Source organism: Urocampus carinirostris, chromosome 1, assembly GCF_059441175.1.
Source record: "Urocampus carinirostris isolate Australia breed hairy pipefish chromosome 1, RoL_Ucar_1.0, whole genome shotgun sequence".
NCBI lineage: Eukaryota > Metazoa > Chordata > Actinopteri > Syngnathiformes > Syngnathidae > Urocampus > Urocampus carinirostris.
In genome coordinates, this window is record NC_142349.1 from 4228885 (window position 1) to 4246980 (window position 18096).

The following is an 18096-nucleotide window of genomic DNA, read 5'->3' on the forward strand; positions in this document are numbered from 1 at the left end:
AGTTTTCTACTGTTGCTGTGTGGTTCTCACTGTCTAAGTCACTAACTCTATTGAATCATCACATTAATTCTATTGATGTTTGTTTTTGCATCGCTTAATGGCAGAAATGTGACTATTTTGGTGCCCTCTGTCAAGAGTCAAGGCTTAACCACATTTCATGCTCGTGACAATAAAATGGGTCCCTAAATTGTAGTTAAAATGAGATTGCGATTGCTTCATTAATATCATTGCTTGTAAAGAAATGTAGATGTTTCTAATTTCTAATTGTACTAAGGTCAGAGGTTGCAAACTCAATATGTGTTCCGCAATTCCGTAACCTGTCACCCTAAACTGGTGGGCAGCAAACTGCAGCAAACTGACTCTTTAGCGTTGCCCTAGTGGCTCCCTGGTTAGGGGAGGGAAATATACATACAGTATATATTTTTGGGTGTGGTTGTTTTCTTTACAATAAATATGAAACGACTTACTTATAAATCCCTTTTTTCTTTTAACCTGAAAACGGGTTTATAAAAGCCTTTTATTTTTTTATTTTTTTTTTGTGGCTCCAGACATTTATGGGTTTTTGAAAATTTGGGCTGCCTACCCCTACCCTAAACCAACAGGGAGCGTCTCATTTTTATGCATTTTTACTTTTTGTAAATTAGTCAGTTTGGTTCATATTGTCCTACAATTTCCGTAGTCGTAGAGCAATCAAGTTATTTTGTTAAGAGGGCAAAACATATATTATTAACGATTCAATTAACAATTAAACCATTAGTATTTGGAGGTCTTATGTCTTTCAGTTTGGCAACGCTTTTTCAGGTACTTTTCACATCACAAACCATTAACCATAAAACCTGTATTTTCATAAAACAATAGTCATGAGAAAGTGGTGTTTTGTAAATCAAAACACTGTTGTTTCCAAATACCTGATGGCACACATATTTAAAAATAAGCAAAGAAGTGTGTTTTAAGAGTCAAATGTCTAATGATAATTCATATTGCAAACTTCTCTGATACAGAGACGACACTGCAGAAATTCTACAAAATCTCTTGGCACACATTGTCTTGACGCTGCCTTCATTCTCACATTATGGAACCCACAGTTCACTTGGCGATGGCGAATGAAATGGCTGCAGTCTTTTTCAATGTTGCTTTGTTCTTCTTATTCAATATACTTAAAATTAAGTCAAGTCATGTTAATTTTTTAGCCCTTCATCACAAGAAGTCTCAAAGGTCTGTACAAAAAATACCGACATTACTAACATAAAATATACGTATTAACTGAGTTTTTTAAAACAAAAATCCTCGAGCAGACAACATCCCTAAACATTAACTAATAAGTTGATGTTATTACCCTAAAAAAACTCAAGTAAAATAGTGTTGAAGACCGCCCACAATATTATTTTTTAATAATGTCCCCGTAAGCCAGGAGTCTCAAACAGGCCGCCCTGTTAAAGTTTGTTCCTTTGTTTTTATTATTATTATTGTTATTATGTTAATGTATAACATGGTTATGGTCGTTTTGGAGGAGTTTTGCTGTCAATTTTTGGTCATTTTTCAGTCAGGTTTTTTGGGGTCATTTTCGGGTCGATTTTCATTCTTGGGTTTGTTTTTAGGGTGTTTTTGTCTACTTTTGTTGTTTTTTGGTCGCTTTTTGGTCATTTTCAGTTTTTTTTCAATCCATTTTCAAACCCTAGTAATGAGATCTTTTTATTACTTTCGAGTGCTTCTACATAGTTTTCAGCACTTTTTTATGCTTTTCGGTGCTTTAGTTCTGTTTCAATACCTTTTCACACTTTTCACTAGCTTGTGTACATTTTCAGTTATTTTCCATACTTTTCTGTAGGCCAGCGTTTGACCTGAAGCATGTCAATTCCTGCATGGACTAGCTGGCAGAGATGGGAAGCTGCGTCGTGGCCGTCATTGATTTTCTGGACTAGTTTACAGGCTGGGGGCGTTGTTGCTGTTATGCACTTTCCGGACAAATTTTCGACATGTTACCTAGTGTTTATTATGTTTGTGTATTGTAATGCTAAATGTAATTCACCCTGGTCATCCAGAAAGGGGGATTACCACTTGTGAGGTCCCTTTTCAAGGTTTCTCTTTTTCCTCATGCTGAGGTTTTGAGTTGTTCCTTGCCCGCATGTTGGTTTAAGATCAGGTAATTGTGTCATTGTAATCCTGTGCAGTCCTTTGAGACATGTTTGTGATTAAGGGCTATATAAATAAATCATGTGACTTGACTTGACTTACATTCTTCAAATTGTAACATTTTTGGGGTCGTTTCGGTCTGTCTTTTTGGTCATTTGAGGGACATCTTTTTTTCCCACAGCTGTCAATAAACGCAAATCCGGCAGGGAATAAACCAAGAGACACTGATGCCAGTCTAGCCGATTAAACAACACACTTTGGGCAGCCAACGACCCCCAACCGGGAGCGAAAAAACCCCGGAAAGCCCCCGGATCCAGCTGGACAAAATTATATCAACCATAATACACGTGAGGAAAAATACAAACCAAAAACCCACAATCGCTTCCCTAAAAGTAGTCTAAGACCGGGTAAGCGAAGTTCCAAATTCTCCAAGTGGAAATAGGCAGTATGGGATCGCATTTCGCTACAATCGCTGTCTGTTGTGTTAACGGGATTCTCTGTTTTCAAAGTGTTGTGTTCCTTCAACGATGTGACAACTATATAGCAAACAGGCCAGATCAGTCAACTTTTGAGACTAGATTTCCCGAGGCCTCCGGCACATGGAATATTTTTTCAACATATTTGCATAATTGTGAGGAGGACCACTACACATTCTGTGCCAAATTGTGTTTGGGAATACCTTTAAAACGTCATTCAGGCCCGACTCGGTCAGTGATCGCGCACGCCGCCTATTTATCAGTACGAGAGGTCCACGGGAGCGCGCTCCCCCCGGTCGAGGAAGGTGAGCGAGTGTCTGGAGGGGAGGATTCGAAAACGCGAGGGTTCGATCGGATTAAACTCCATTTGGGTGAAATTAACAAAAGGAGAAAAGCGGGACGCGCGCTTGTCGACCGACGAGGTCACAGATGCGAAATCCACCGGAGATATATTTCATGATAAACATTCAAATAAAACTCCCACCCCCCCTTTCCTGTTTATCGAAAACCAGAAAGGACCACGGTGATTTTTTTCCCGAGCAAACGGAGATACTACTACCAACTACTAACGAGGAGTGGATTTGATTTAAAGAAAGAATAAAACTGATGTGACCAAGCTTGTGAGGTAAGACTATTTCAAATTCACACTTCATTCGAAATGTGTTGCCCCATCGACAGCATTTGGTGTAGTAATTAACGCCATCGCAGTGAATTAGAAGCGTTTGTTTCAGCGAATGCCAAGTTTTCGGTACTTTTGAACGCAATCGCACTCGCAGACATCGTTTTAATCGCGGGATAAAGCGCAGGAAATCGTCTCATTCGAACGGCGATTGTAGTATCTCGTTTTTTAATCCTCTAAAAGTCATTGAAGGTCTAAGTATGAGCCATGCCAACATGCTAACAATAGCAAGTTTAGCTTTGGCACCCTCTAATCGCGCACACACGCGCGTCCGAGCCACTTTCTGATAGTTACTTGGAAAGTGGAAAGCTTTTTTTCACGGGACGGGACGGCGAACCTGGCAAATCCCAGGTTTTTTTCTCTCTGTTTTCTAGTTTTCACGTTGAGAAAAACGCACTTAAGTATGTAGTAAAGTGTGCGCGTTAGCATAGTTAGCTAATTGTGTTGGGCTTTTGGAAGACACGAGGTGGCTCGAGCGTAGAGGTGAGTCACTGGCCGACTGAATGAGCCAATCACCCCGGGAGCCTCCTGAGGAAAAAACATGGAAGAAATGCGCCGAATTGCCTTGTATGAACACGTTGGATATAGTTCCACACAAGTAAAGTTGGCATCCATTTTCTGTCGGTGTTTGTAGGGATTCCCGTTAAGGATTCTGTTTTATTGGACGGGAGGGACAGAAGGGAATTGTGAGGCCAGGCGGTCATCTTTATTAACAGTGTCGGGCACCGTGTTTTATGACACGTTTTACTCCTAAAACCGACTTGAATCGTGGGGGAAACTACGATTCCGTGTTGTTTGTCGCCGAAGTGCGGAGTAAACGTTCGTGTTTACTTGAAGCAACCCACAAACTGCGCTTGTTTCACCCTTTGAGATCGACATGCGAAACGCCACTGATAGGCTAATTAGCCACGCTAGCCGCTGGAGGTTAGCCCAGTGCTAGGACACAGAAGTTCAACGTAGCGCGTTAGCCAGCCATCATCTTCATTGTGTATTAGCCACCAGCTAGTTTCTAACCTGCGCCGGGCGGTTATCGGAGGATGCTTCGCTCATGGGCAAGTTAACTCGCTTTCGTGCGTACTTTTGAGTGAGTTAAGCAATTCAAGTATATCCGTCGAAACTCCATTACTTTTGTTTTATTGCATTTACAGCCAACTACTTTCATGGTGTTGTATTTCACTCGTTGTCCAATTTTTTGATTTACTACGGTTACCACACTTGTTACTCGAGTTCACCGAAGCTCTTAAACACCTGCCGACACCCCAACGCGCCTTTGACGTCGGTGTAAATTGTTACATTGTTTGAGTTTGGCATATTTTTTTTCTCCACATTGTTTGCGGAAGTGTGTTCTTTTGTGTTCTGCTTGTGCGTTCGTGCCATGTTTTGCGCTAATCACGTAACTTTCGTAATGGTCACTCCGGCGCTCGCGTAACTTTGCCTCTGCTCAATTAAATAATACTCAACGGTTTTCTTCTTGAAAATGTATCGCCTTGAAATCGTTTTCGTTGCCCGATGAAGTGCTGGTGAATGTACCGCGTGGTGGTTGTTTTTTTTTTCGCTGCTCGTCTGATTGTGCATCTACCCCCACTAACCTTGTGTCTGTGAGCCAAGATGGCAGCTCGTCGTGTTCAGCGGGCCACAGAGGGAGAGATAAGAGGCCCCGACCACACACACACAACAGATGTTCACTACCATGGCCTTCTCTCTCCCTCCGTCTCTATGTCACTCTGCACCCCCACCCAGTTGCCCTTTCTTGTGGTTTGAATGGAGACCCTTTCCAACTGCAATTCCTCTTGTTTCTTCGGGAATTATTGTGCTTCTCTAGAGTGGGAAAAAACTTGGTTTAAGACAGAACTTTCTCCTGTGGCGATTGTTTTTTTTCCTCATCAAAGTTGCTTTGGTAAAACAGCTGGCAATATTTACACTGAGAAACCTTAAATTATGAACAAATGCTCTGAGGCAAGCGTCAGGTTATCAGACATTCAGATTCAGATATACTTTATTGTAATTCTTGTACACGTGTATACAGAATGAAATGTCGATACATCTGACCCGCAGTTTCCTTGAATGTACAGATATAAATAAAATGTTGTATTGAGTTGGAGTATTGAAGTACTAATAAACTACATAATTATAGCTATGTATAGTATTAGACAGTAGTGCAAAGAGTGCAAGAGGAGCAGATGTGCAAAATGGGCAGTCAGGTAAACAAGTCACTATACAATAACTAACACTGGAGTACGATAGTGCAGAGGAGAACAGATGTGCACAGGAGTGGCCAGGTATAAGAAAACTGCCAGTAGTGCACAAAATAAACAGATGTACAGGTTAGCAGCTGTGTAGGCTCACTATGTGTGTGATTGACCATTTAACAGTCTAATGGCCAGGGGGACAAAGCTGTTGCTGAACCCGGTGGTCCTGCACTACACACTGCAGCACCTCTTCCCAGAGGCTAGAAGAGTGAACAGTCCATGATGGGGGTGAGAGGGGTCCTTAATGATGTTTGGCTTCTGATTGGCACGGGTGCAGATGGTTTTGGTGTTGCTGACGTCCTCTGCGCATTTACTGATGTAGGCTGACACAGACATGGCGTACTCATCTATGTTTATTTTGTTGTTCTAAGTGGCAGCTGATTTAAACATGTCTGTGCATTCAGAGCAGTCCTGTAGTGCCTCTATTGCCCCCACAGTCCACACCCTCACCTGCTTCACTGTAGGTTTTTCTCTGGTCAGCAGGGTCTTGTATGCAGGAATTAGCATAACAGAAAGGTGATCTGCTGAGCCGAGGTGGGGGCGGACAGAGCTCCTCTGATATTTGTATAGGGGAGCATACAGAGCAGCCCCCCACATAACACACAGGCTATGCGTGTAAATCTGTGTTTATTCGGGCTGCAACTAACGACTATTTCAATCCATTAACGTTCCGACGGCCTGCTGACTGTTGATTAAAAAAGCCGCGTATTCATGATGTCTTCAGTCACTGATATACTCCATGCCACATATTTTTGGGAAAACTCTTGGGATTCAATATATGTACATTTCAAAATCTACTCATCACAGAAACATCGCGATCAGTCTGGAACAAGATGCCCCAAAACTAAACGCAGTTTGATTGAAACCCATTTCAAATTGCAAGCTTTATTTTACGGTCCTTAGCCTGTGGCAATGAACAATTCCGCCGAATTAGTAGTCAAATGATGATATCCCCATGGCATTATTTTTCTATCAACAGTGAAGTTTTACCCATGGGAAAAACCAGCTTGTTTGGGGGGTTGTCAAAGCACCCCCAACATTTATAGCGTTTTTCAAACTCGGGTAATTTTTAAATAAAGAACTGGATACGCTTAAAGATGATGAAATCCGCTAGATAAAAAATAAAGACAAAACAAAATGTGAACAACATAGCATTGGAAATACTCCACAGCCTTGTAGTAGTTCTTTCCATTCAATTCCTAGCACTGCTCGGGAGCTAGATTCTGTGTGAAACTGAGCCAAATCAGGTCTCCCACAAGGAAATTTCTGATTAAAAACATTCCACAAAATAAGACTTGAAAACATTGAGAATTAAGGTAGCTATAAGTAAATGTAAAAAAGTATAAATCAATCCATAATTTTCTTGAGCATACTAACAATAAATTGTCCAATGTGTATTATTTGACCATTAGATCATACTATTTTGTGTAGTGCAACCAAAATTCGTGCAAGGAAGAATACAAACTAAGAGGACTCATAGCGTAGTTCGCGTATTTTGATTCTTTTTTTAAATCAATATCGTTCTTTTTTATCAAGTACTCTGCCACTAGGGGGCAATATATAATACAATACTCCCTTTAAACTTTTATATTACGTTGTGGGACGTTAAACGATCATCCTGCTGGGCTGCATTTTATATACCTCTTCCCTAGACTGTTCACCTTCTGGGATCTTACAAAACTCTATGGAAAACAATGCTCACTATGAATAAGTTCACGGATCCCTTAAACACCTGGGTCGTTGAGGAACCAATGAGGATGCAACTCTGGACAGCCTTTTCCACTGCTGACTGTCTCTGGTCTGTTCTTTGGTCATTGCAAAATTGGCACCAGTCCATTCCTTAATGTTGTCGGTCCAGTTCTTTTCTGGTCTTCCTCTCCTCCTGCCCCCTTGGACTGTGTCCTGGAGAACGATCTAGGTCAGGCCTGATGATGTTGTGACGTTACCATACCACTTAAACTTCTGTCCAATGTGCCCTCTTACTGTGTTGGTCACAGTTGCGTTTGTCACATGGGGTAAGTAGCTGATGCCTAGGAAGTTTCTTGTAGCATCGCATCTCCATGGCTTGGATTTTCTTTTCCAGTTTTGCTGTGAGAGCCCATGTGTTGCAAGCATAGAGGAAGGTGGAACTCTAGCGCTTGCATGAGTCTGATCTTTGACTTCACTGTTATGTTCTTGTCCCTCCAGATTGGTTTAAGTGTGGCTGTGATTTGAGTTATCCTGGCCACGAATTCTAGTTCTGACCCCTCTTCTGATATGACCACTCCAAGATACTGTATTTCAATGTGTGACTGGTTTTAGCTCTCTGCGGTTGATGGTGAAGTTTGTGGTGATACTTTGGGGATTGTTGGTCATTACTTTTGTTTTTTTCTATGCTGATTTCATCCCATCCTGGCTTGACGCTTTGTCCAGGTAAATGACCAGATCTCTGAGTTCCTGTTCGTCTGCTGGCAATATCACCAACAAAACGGAGTTTAGTGATGTTGTGTCCTCCAATGCTGATTGTACCTTCATATTTTTCAAGAACTAAGGTCTCCTGGAAAATGTTGCATAGCCTCACACAGACTGTGGTTTGAAACCACACTCTAATGGTACTATTGATAAGTACCACACTGTTAGCACTGGCATACAGTTGTTCAATGGTCTGAACTAGTTTCTGGCTCATGTTGTACTTTCACATTGGTGGCTCATAAAACTGCTTGCCATACTTTGTGAAGAACCTTCTTGAAATGAACAAAAACGTGTTTGAGTTTTCTCCCGTGTTGTTGAAACTTCAAATATGATACGTAAATTAAAAATCTGTTCTGTGGTTCTCCTTCCCTCCCTTAAACTTGCCTGTTCTTGTTTGGCCATGCAGCTGGCCTCTTTTCTGTTTGTCAGACCTTTCTGCAAATCTTTAAGATGTCTATATATTGCTCACCAGGATTTCGTATGAGTTCTGTTGGGATATTGTCGATTCCTGGAGACTTTCCGTTTTCAGCGAGTTAATTGCTGTCTCTACTTATCTGAAGATGGGGAAGTAATCGCTTTTCCCTGGACTGGAATTCCTAAGGACCTCAGGGTCTCCCTGTGTCCTGTGGTTGTAGAGTTGAGAGCAGTGTTCTGTCCATCCATTCATGACCTGTTTTTCTTCAATTTATTTATTTCCTGGCTCATTTTGAATTCTGCCGACTTTCTTTGGAATGTTTAAACTGTTGTGGTACTCCGAGCATCGGTCTTTGGTCCATTTCTCCTTTGCTTCCCTCAACTTTTTCCAATAGGGCTGTTATCTTTGCTTTTTTAGTACTCGCATCGTTTCGCACTGTCGAAGAATTTTGATTGTAACCCACGGCTTTATCTTCTTGCAGTGTTTTCCTACAATTTTTTCAGCTTCAGTCGTCATCTTTGAGAACTTGTTGTTCGGGGTTTTGACATCTTTGTCCAAGGAACAAAATAGCACGGACAATTAACTTTAAAAAAAAAAAACAGACATTGCAGTACTGGTCTGAAAAATCACAATTCGTTTTGTTCACCCAAATCGTGCAGCCCTATATTGGATTAAGGACCACATATGAATGTGGCCTGGGTGTGGTATGAAAACTTTAGATATGTGCCGCTCGGGGGAACTTAAACAGATCGGATATAGGTCGCGTCAGTGCAAAAAAAAGTGATTTCCCTGCAGTGTGAACTAGAGGTAAAATCTTGGGCCTGGTATAAATTGCCAATCCTTTAAGTCAGGCCGGTCGACTCTTGCTGTTTTTTTTTCCTTTGTGAAGGGTTTATATATCATGCACTTACTTCTGCTCAAGTAATTATTTAGATGACTGCTTTTTACCTATACTTGAGTAATATTCTTCTAAGTAAAAGTATTTTATCTTAACACAGTTCAGTGCTGCAGTTAGGCACCGAATTTATATTAATCAGATAACTGCATCATTAAGATCCTGCTTACCAAACTGTCAGTTTAACTCCAAATCACTAAATCCAACGACGTTTTTATTATCTCTGTCGCTGTAGAAGAATCACTGCTTCCGCTTTACACTTCTACATCCTTTATGTCAGACGTCATTTCCGCTTCTCGTCGATAGCTTACAAGCTTTGCAAACTTTCTGCTTTTCGGACGAATATTCCACTATTTGTATCTTGTAATCTGCAGAACATGATTTTCTTTTCCGTGATATTGTTCAGTTTCATTTCACTGCACTTCCCTGAAATATGCACTTAGACGCCGAACCGTTCATTTTGGCGCTGCATTTCGAAGCGCACACTTGATCCGTGGGACTGAGCCTGAAGTAAACCCGAAGCTGCGTAGTTCAGCCGAGGCATGCATTTCGGCGCCAAAGTAAAGCTTCGGGTTTACTTTGGGCGGAGTCCCTCAAATCAAGTTAATCATTCGGAATCGGGATTGTATACCCGCAGGCTGGGTTGTGTCAGTGTGTTCGGGCTGTAACTAACGATTATTTTAAGAAACGATTTATTCGACGATTATTTTTTTAGATTAATCAGATAAACGCATTATTAATTTCCTCTTTCTTCTAATATGCAAATTTTGTGGACAAATAAGAAAATGGTGAAGAACAGAATATTCTGCATTATTAAACTATTAAATAATCTGACAAACAAAAAGCATACAAATGGATGTTTATACACCTGCAAATATACATCCTTTTTGAAATTGCAAAAAAAGACATCTTTGTTGTTTTAAGGTACCGTATTTTCCGCACTATAAGGCGCACCTAAAAGTCTTAATTTTTTTTAAAAGCTGACCATGCGCCTTATAACCCAGTGCGGCTTATATATGGCTCAATATTAAATTCGCAAGGTCTCGCAACTTACTCAACAGCCGCCGACTCGATTTTACCCCGAACGTGGAGTAGTCCGCGGTGTATGCTGGGATTTATATACCGGCGTTTCATTGGCTAACCAATGTGTCAATCATCATTTGAATCGATCACTATTGGCTGAAGTTATTCGGAGCCTCGGATTGGCTAGATTGCCAAAACAAACCCTGCAATCGGCCGAGTTTAGCAATGGCGTAGCAAGTCCGCGGTGTATGCTGGGATTTATATACCGGCGTTTCATTCGCTAACCAATGTGTCAATCATCCGTTAATCGATCGCTATTGGCTGAAGTTATTCGGAGCCTCGGATTGGCTAGAGGGCCAAAACAAACCCTGCAATTGGCCGAAAAAGATGTGTCAATCATTCGTTAAATCGATCGCTATTGGCTGAAGTTATTCGGAGCCTCGGATTGGCTAGATGGCCAAAACAAACCCTGCAATCGGCCGAGTTTAGCAATGGCGTAGCAAGCTTGCTAAAGTACGCCATAAAGAAACATGTTTCATTAGTCTGTATTTGTAAATATTCTACTCTCCTGGATTTACTTCACTCACGGTTGTAAGAAGACCATGATTGCGTATCATTATTGAACGTGAGAACTTAGGTGAGTTATGCGGCTTTATATTTTCCCAGTATCTTGTTTGCTTGCCTGATGTTGCTGTGATGAGTTGAGTGAATTAAACTCAATTCCAAGTGTTTATTGTCATATGCACAGTAAAGTTGTGAGCGAAAAAGAAAATAGAAACATAGAAATGTTTGGCATTTCTTGAATCCCAAGACTTCAACCTTCCGAATGATATTTGAAATGACGCATTTAAGTGACATCGTACGGACACCGCATCCGCACGTGTCTACGACACGTATATGCTTCTTTGCAAGCTTTGGGAATGTTAAGGGGGTAATCAGTTTGACTGAATCATCTGACTGTTTTGTCGACGTTCCCATTGTAGCGCCTTATAATCCGGTGCGCCTTATCTATGGAAGATATAGGACCAAAAACTATTTTTTGGGGGTGCGCCCTATAGTGCGGAAAATACAGTACACAAGCTTTTGGGACGAGAAATCAAAGCTGAAAACCCAGTGACATGTACCAGCTCAGTAGCCTAGATGGTAAGGCGCCCGCTTTGAGACTGGGAGGTCGGTGGTTCGCGCCCCGGCCGAGTCATTCCTAAGACTTAAAAAGTGGTCGGCGGCGCCCTCTGTTGGCTGCGGCTGCATCGGCTCGCTACAACGGGTCAGGTGCAATCGACATTTCGTTCTGTGTACATTGTTACACAGAGTGACAATACAAGGAAATTATTATTATTATTATTAACATTTACATTCCAAGTGTTTGTCAAATAACTAAACAAGAAACAAAAATGCCTATCAATGGTAAACACTGGTATAAGGTATTTTTTTTGTTTGAAGTAACAAGACCTTTGGAACACGAAATAAATGCAAATTTAAAACCAAGTAACATGATTTTCAACATTAACAAGCAAAAAGTAACCACTCACCCTTGCTCACTCACTCTTCCTTCTTTGAGAACTTTGCATCGCAATGCAAAAATGTGAGCAATGTCAATGAGGATCATGTTGAGGATGGTCTCAGTGATGACAGCTGATTGTTGTGGTGTGCATGATGTCTCTCATCATGAAGCTTGTCATTGTTTGTCGTTTTCTAACTAGATAAGAACTTCTCGTTCGAGTATTGCTATGGCACAATTAACAAGGACACAATAATCACACAGACTTTGCCAAGATAGTAAAACTTAATGCTCATTCTTAAACTTATTAACACCATTGTGTTAAGCTTTTTTAATAAAGCACAATTAAACACTGCTTAAGCCTTCTCTCTTTGGGCACATGATTGATAGTATTGTTTTGTTCAGCTGATATTCTTTTTGTGTGTTGGGTGAAAATGGTTTGCTGTTCCCTTTTGGTAATCTGTGGTTGGTACTGTTTTTTGTTTTTTTTTTTGTTTGGTGTTGTGCCCAAAAAAACTTTATTCTTTCATTTAACTGAAATGATAGGTATCTTGCTCTCCCACACACACAGTCACCAACAAGCAAAAGCTAGCACATCAAGCAAGCGACCTACTATGAATGGTTTTGCATATCGTTTTGAATTTGTTGTGAAAATTCATAGGGTTTTAAATGAATGAATGAATCAAGTTTATTTAATGAAATTTATTTGGGCACCGCACAAAAAAAAATCAGTTGAAATTTAATCGGCAAATACTAGACTGAGTATTGATAATCCGCGCCAATGTTGTATTATCAGGTTTTCGTTTTGTTTTTTGTTTTTTACTTTGCCGTACACTGAGCGTTCCGTTTAAGGATGTGTCATTTTGTCTCTCGTGAAACGGAGCACTTAGTCCTTTGGTAAATGTAATTCCAATACTGTCCAACCTAGAGAAGTATCTGGTTTAAGCTCTCGTAGTCCCGTCCCACACTCGGTACAGTTTAACGGAAAAAAAGCATGATTCACATCAAAGGCAAGTTGGAACAGAAGCCACTCTACCAAACTTATCTATTCAAAATCTATTCTTTTATTTTTTTACAAGAAATGCCTAAAACCTGCATTGAATCCCAGCTAGCCTTTTTGGCCGACCCGACACTACCCATTCCTGCCGGGCGACTCAGCCAGAGACCGGTGAACTTGATTTGCAAGACCGAGCCCAAAACATAAAAGTCGACTGATTATTTGGCAGGCCAATTATTGGCATAGATATTTTGCAATTAGACAGATATAAGTATTGGCATTTCATTTTGGTTAATGATATCCACACATTGTTTTAGTATGCTGAGTAGTGAGACATCTGTGTTTTCTGCTTCAATGTGTGTGACGCTGCACGTTTCCTCGACATTTTATTCAAGAGTAGTCACAAATTTGGTTGGAAAAAAAGACACTTAATGCGAATGTGAAAAATATTCGTGACAACCCTAACTCGCGCGCTAGTCTGCAGTCTCTGACTGGGACAGTGCAGAGTGGGTTCCCTGCTTCATTGGCTGCGCCCAGGGTCACTTATCCAATCAAAAAGCACGCAGTGGGTAGCTTCCGAGACAGAATGCAGGAGGGAAAGAGAAAAGTTCGGCCCAGCTTTTGCTCTCTGTAGTGCTTGATAACTCGCTAAATAATATTCCAATACAGATATCCGTCAAATCCCCAAACATTTGAGCCAATATGCGGGCGACCTCTAGTAAAAAAGTGTACTTGACTTGTTTAAGGGATGCAAGTTCTGGTGGGGACTGATACATTAGCTCTTAAGACCTAGTTCGTCAATCTGGCTCTAAAACAGGAGGGACAACAGTGTTCATTTTACCTCTGAAAAGTGATGAGTCCCGGGGACTCGCATGCTCAAAAATCTATGGGTCCCAACAGAGATCTACGGGTCCCCAAAATTTAGTGTTATCGAGGTTGAAATTGTAAATCGGTGACATGTATAATAAAAATCTATATATTCACTCAGTTTTAATCATCAAATTATTGTTGGTAATATACCGATTAAAGGGATAACCACAAACCTGTCTTTTTCATTTTCTCCTTTTTTTTCTTAACTTCTTTATACAACATAATAATTCGTAATATAATGCATCAAAGCAAGTGAGCCGTTTGTGAGCCGACTCTCTTGAATGAGTTGAGCCGAAAAAAGCCGTTTTTCTAGAAAGAGACTGACTTTTCACCACACAACTCAAAATCGGCGTGCAGATGAAAACTTGAACCGCGAGACCAAAACAACATCTGCCGGATCTGCCTGACGAAAAGTTTGGAGTGCGGTAAATCTTTGTTTAAAAAAAAAATTCAATCGGGTAATAATGACAATTTTGTGTCAAAGTTGCGTGCAGCGTTGAGATTATCATTGCTCTTGAACTTTTTCTTTTAATGTATTTTAGCCTAAGTCTAATATCCTTCACAGTTAGGTTTTGGTTTAAGCAAAATACGAGTCATGGTAGTTGTGTTAATTCTAAATTCTTTCCTCTTAAGGGTTTCAAAGAGCTATTTAAGTTTTATCTAAAATTATCATGGATTTTTAAGCTTTTACAGCAAATGAATATAAATGGTAACGGCCTCCTCTTAATACCAAATATTGGCATCCGCTCTGAAAAACCGGTATTGGTAGTTTCCCTAAGCCAGGCATACTTTTTCACCAAGTTGTCGCAAAAACAAAGCAAAACATTTTCCATGCTTTGTTTAGGCATGGTTGGTGATGCATGTCTCAGAGTAAAGCTTTAAATAATGAACATGTGTGACCAAAAAAACATTTGAAAGAATGAATGAAAATTGTATAGACAAAATTCTACTCGTATCAAGATGAGGTGCTGTGCACATTTATTAAAAAATATATTAATATCTGTGTATTTTTGGCCTTCCCCCCAAAAACAACTTAAACAAAAAAAACATGTTTACAAATAAGTATTGTTTCTATGATGTATTAAGCAGCAAAATCCGCCTGTTTTATCCATCTCAGGGAGTCATCTATATTGCCACATGCTGTCTGCTGAAAATGACATCACAGTACCCAAGGGCTCAGCTTGCGAATGTCACATGACCAAACCCACAAACAGGTGAGACATATCGCTTGTTTTATGTGTCTCATGCTTAGGTTTAGGTTCCTCCTGTCTACCAAGTGACACAATGCTCAACTTTGCAGTTATCACACATCTTGAGACAGAAAAGAAAGAAAATCCCTCAACCATTCCAAAATTGGCATGGTGAAAAAAAAGGAGTACCATTACTAATGGCGTACGTAATTCTACTTATTAAGGCTGGGAAAATGTCTGGGTAATTTTTTCGCATTCATTTTCAGGTATTCTTACCAATGAAATGAGCTGGGGTAAAACATGCATTTGTGTTTAGTTGTCATATAATTTCCAAGATTCTCTGGAACTATTTGAGACTAAAAAAGACAAAAGACAACTTCCTTTTAGAGTGAGACCAGGAGCCATTTTTGGGGTGAAAGGTGCAAGTTCAAACCGTAGCGGACATTTAAAATAAGGAAAGAAAATGTCAATGGATTTTAAACTTGCAAGAAAAACTGAGAGAAACATTCTGATAAGAGAATTCCATCCCCTGTTTTGATGCCTTCCTGAGACCTCTTTTTGTTAATTCAAGGATTAAAAAAAGATCAGCGCTTAGGGGTGTGGAAATCTTAAGAACAGCATGATTGGCTGATCATGACAATATTATAATTGGCAAAACAACAAACCAATGTGCGTAATAATGGTCAAAATAAGGAACTGGTACCCTTTGAAATCTCAGCATTTGTCCAATATCAAAAAAGAATAAAGTTATAATTGGGAAAGGCCTTTACAGTGTTTTTAGACATCAGGATATCAAACAGATTGACAAATTCAAAGTTTAAAAAGAGAAATGAGCGAATTTAGTACAGAACCAGGCGCACAGTAACTTGAGCGGCACAGGGTGTGGGGGAGCGGTGGACCAGTAAAGGCACGCCTTGCCCATATTTTAGTTGGAGACTGATCATAGAAGGGGGTGAATGGAAGAAAGCCTCTTTAGTTTATGAATTGATTTTTTTATTCTTACACTAAGAGGGGCACATTTTATTGAATCATTTATTCGTATCACTATGGCCCTAATCCTGCCCCAAAATATGTTATCCTTCTCATTTAATGTAAATGGTTGACAACGAGACAATTTAAATTAAAAATTGTTGTATCTTAGTGAGATGAGGGGACCCTAGTGGGGTCAATTCCTTATTGCTTAAGGGGGCCCTTCTCTTTTGGAAGGTTAGCCCCCACTCCCATAGGACCATGGGAACTTTGGGCAATGTTTTATTGGGGCCTTGTTTTTGTTTAGATGTTTTTTATAATTGTTTTTGGTTGTTTGGTTGCATTGAAGGTGTCCATATCTCATTGTTATAGAAACAACGCAGTATGATGATGTCACAGTGGTGTCAATGAATATTAATGGTGAAAATTACAAGAAAAAAGGACAAAGCCTTAGCCAAATTTAGGAGAGAACGAACACAGGTTATTTTTCTTTAAAGGACTCATTGTCAAAACAGGATCATTTAAAATTCAGTAAACGGGGGTACAAGAACTCATTCTTTAGCTCCCTTGGTATAAGAAACAGGAGGGGTGTAATGATAATGATACATAATGGTTAATTTTAAACTTATTAATGAGGTCAGTGACAAAGAGGGAAGGGAAGGTTCATTCTGATAAAAGTGAATTTAGAGAACCAATTAATGCCATCATTCGGCGTTAACGCTCCCCCAGAAAGTAATGTATTTTATAAGAAAATATTTGACTTAATGATTTTGGAAGCAGAAGGAATATTGATATGTTGAGGGGCTTTTAATCTGGTACTAAATTATAAACTAGACACTACAAGCTTGAGAAAAAAATGATAAGCAGAAGATTAGATATATGAATACCATGATGCAAATAGTGGAGTTGCTAGGTGTATGGAATAAGTTACACCCATCAGATCATAATTATACTCATTACTCAGATGCTATTGCAGTATATTAAAGGATTGATTATTTCCTGATGTCTAAAAGGGAATTACGTAGGGTAAGGGATCGTAAAATTGCAGTTGCAGAAGTGGCAAACCATAATGCAGTTTACCTGAAACTTCACCTCAATAAAACAATTAAAAATACTATGTGGGGGCTTAATGATGAATAAGTTGAAGAGCTAAACGATGACATACTGGCAGAGTTATAGATTAATATTACTCCATTGCTGGCAAAAATATTCAGGGTGAGACATTTATTTACGAATTGGCCGGTCCAAATTGTCCCTAGGTGTGAATGAGCGAATGAGTTGTCTGTCCCCGTGTGCCCTGCAATTGGCTGGCAACCAGTTCAGGGTGTCCCCTGCCCACTGCCCGGAGATGGCTGGGATGAGCTCCAGCACCCCCGCGACCCTACTGAGGATAAGCGGTGTGGCTAATGAGATGAGATGAGATGAAAACTACTGCGCAAATCTAGTGAGCCCGGCCTGGCCGCCATCTTGCTTGGTCGCCCAGGCCGAATTGACAACATCCGGGTCAGTAGGCGTGGTTTATTGAAAGGTCGCTCATGCGCAGGAATGGATGGAGTCGCGCATACATATTACATTATATACAATAGATAGACATTAAAAACAATGGAATTAGACTGAAACGTGTGTGTGCGTGTGTGTGTGTGTGTGTGTGTGTGTGTGTGTGATGCATATTGAAAATAGAAATACAGGTTAAACAAGTTGATTTCATAGCATAGGAGTCTGAGAAATACACAATTAAAAGTAGCCTACTTTACACATACTAAAATATAAAGACGACAATAGGAAGGTTAACCCAACAATTTTATGGGATGTCCTCAAGGCATTGATAAGAAGAAAACTGATTTCACACACTACATAAGCAAATGAAATAAAACTAGAAACTTACCAGAAACGGCTTATGGAATCAAGAGGATTGGAACATTACACCAACATTCCTAGGACTCCAAAACACTTGGAAAAATCAAGGAAGTTAGAAAAAATGTCAATGGTTTTCTTCTGGAAGGAGTGGGGAAAAATGCTAGATTTTAAAAACATACTACGAAGTGGTATCTAGAGCTGCTAACAAAAAGGAGACAACAGGCTCTAACTGAATAGAATAAAGGACCCAGCGACTGGGGAAATTTTACAGCAATATGGATGATGGTTGAAAATGGCAAGCTGCAGAGTTTTGTGGAATTGAAAAGGATATTTGGGTTACAGGCAAGAGTCTATTTTTGTTACTTTAAATTAAAAGACTACAATCACAAAA

General features: G+C 40.0%; 1 protein-coding gene across 4 annotated transcripts in view; it reads left to right on the top strand.

Annotated features, from left to right (window-relative positions):
* The first annotated feature begins 2913 nt into the window (after window positions 1–2913).
* The window catches only part of chd7 (chromodomain helicase DNA binding protein 7), a 106996-nt gene continuing 91813 nt past the window's right edge, over window positions 2914–18096 (top strand). For 2 of the 4 annotated variants that reach the window (XM_088343425.1, XM_088343673.1), the window contains exons 1-2: window positions 2914–3234; window positions 14807–14903. The gene's annotated coding sequence lies outside the window, so the exon portion shown is untranslated. Of the gene's footprint in view, window positions 3235–4320; window positions 4373–14806; window positions 14904–18096 lie in introns of those variants that run through there. The other 2 variants (XM_088343503.1, XM_088343586.1) reach the window with 2 other exon arrangements.